The sequence below is a fragment of the Adiantum capillus-veneris genome, chromosome 6 (assembly GCF_014529385.1).
Source record: "Adiantum capillus-veneris isolate H3 chromosome 6, ASM1452938v2, whole genome shotgun sequence".
In the NCBI taxonomy this organism is placed as follows: Eukaryota; Viridiplantae; Streptophyta; class Polypodiopsida; order Polypodiales; family Pteridaceae; genus Adiantum; species Adiantum capillus-veneris.
Window position 1 is genome coordinate 32345152 of NC_140936.1, and position 2049 is coordinate 32347200.

The following is a 2049-nucleotide window of genomic DNA, read 5'->3' on the forward strand; positions in this document are numbered from 1 at the left end:
GAATTAGTAGTAGAAAAATAATATATCCATCTTCCACCCCTTATAGATAAATTCCCATGGAAATCAACTCTCCACTTGTCTTTACCAAAGATTATGGTCCCTCTCTACAAGTATTCTATGCCCCCTACATAGGTGGCCCAATATCTCTTAAGAATATACATATAGTTTCTCTCCTTTCAAAAAGATTCCAATTGTATATTCTTTTCACAAACAAATAATATTGGGCCCTCCTCTATTTGTTTAAGCATCATAGCCTTTTGAAAAAGCATGATTCCCCTTGGATGCATACAAGCAAAGGGCCCATACAAGAAGACTTTGAAGCAAAAGGTTCCCTAGCCTAGTGTGGACCTTCCAAACCGAATTCCTTGGTGCATGGGCATGAAGAATAGTCCAAATTCATATCAAACATGTTGAGAAGGTCAATTTTGCCTTTTGAAGCATGTCATTCCGAGCTACAGGTAAAAAGTTATGGTCAAAATAGTGTAAATCTGTCAGATTCATAGCAAAAGGGAACTGTAAATCAAGTAAATCAAGAGAGTGAGATCTTATTTTTCCCCTACTCATCTTCTAGAAGAGCAATGAGTGTTCAAGGTCACTTGCATGTGATGGGACCAACCTAAAGATGCTTTCTAAATGCCAAGACAGACAAGTTGAGATACCCCGCAGGAGCCACCCGTAGGGCCTCATGGTGGGGCCCACCTACATTATGCACCCCTATGGAGCCTTCACGGTCTAAAATGATATTTTTGGTGAATAAATAGTCCCTTTTATGTCCAATATTCAATGAGTGGTCAAAGGACACTTAATTAGGTCTAATCACTTACTCTAATTAAGTGTAGCATAATCCCACTCCTACACAACTATAAATAGCCCCCCTTGGAGAGACTCAAGGACACACACACCTATATTTTCAACTTCATGTTGTTTCTTGATCAATAGTAGAGAAAACCCCAACTCTCCCTCTTTCACATCCTCCCTCCTAACCCTCCTCTTTGGAGGAAGTGCAACTCTATTCTCCACTCTCTCCATTCTACAATCTCTTACTCCATCAACCCAATAAATCATTTGTAGCACCTCAATAACTTGTAAATACATCATGATCTCTCTCATGGTTATGTTAATGATCATGAAATCATCTTCAAAAACTTTCAAGTGTCGCAATTCGTGATGGTTAGCCAGCGTCTGTCCTCCCCTTAAAAGGTGTGCGAGAAATCAAGTAAGTGTTCTATTCTCAATTTACCATTGGTTTGTTTCTCCACACTTATTCAATTGGTCTAAAGAAATTTCTCACTCCAACTCTCTTTTGCTTCATTACATATGCATGTGGCTTTGCTCATGGTGATTTTATTTGTGTCACGGCATTGCATAGATGGAGATGAGCTCTCTATGCAAAGTGTGTTAGTTTGATGTAAGTGATTCTCTTGTGTGTTTGAGAGGCAAGTCTTGCGCGCATGATTTTTTTGATGAGTGCTTGAGAGAGGAAGAGTTTGGATGTATTATGGGTATTCTTATGGGGAGAAGGTGAATGCTATTCCACAAATTGCATATTTCATTTTGATGCACGGCATTGGGTTGCATAATCGTTGATGGTGTTCAAGTGTCCAAAGTGTATATAGAGTAAGGGGGTTTTCAAAGTGTGTTGTACTACTCACTCCCTCATGAATTCCTCTCATCAATGGCTTGAATGCTTAGTGCTTTTCAAGGAATAAGAGGTCCCCTTTTATAGGTGAAGGGAACCCCCAAGGGTTTACACAAGAAGAGAAGAGCCAGTGTGAACAGAAACTGGAAAAGTTGGAAATGAGATGTCCCTGCATGATGTGGGCAGACTGGGGTCCAGTATTTTGATCATATCTCCTCAACCGTGGCTCCAAATAAAAAAGTAAAAACATGGGCAAAAACTTCATCTCATTACCTACGACTTCCTTCTTACATGCATTTTCTAATTCGGATTGGAACCTTGTGTAAATAAATCATCAAAATAGGGTACAGTTTTGGCAGCAAAAGTCTTCTTGTGGTCCCCTTAGCTTAGACTTTTATTTGATTCCAATG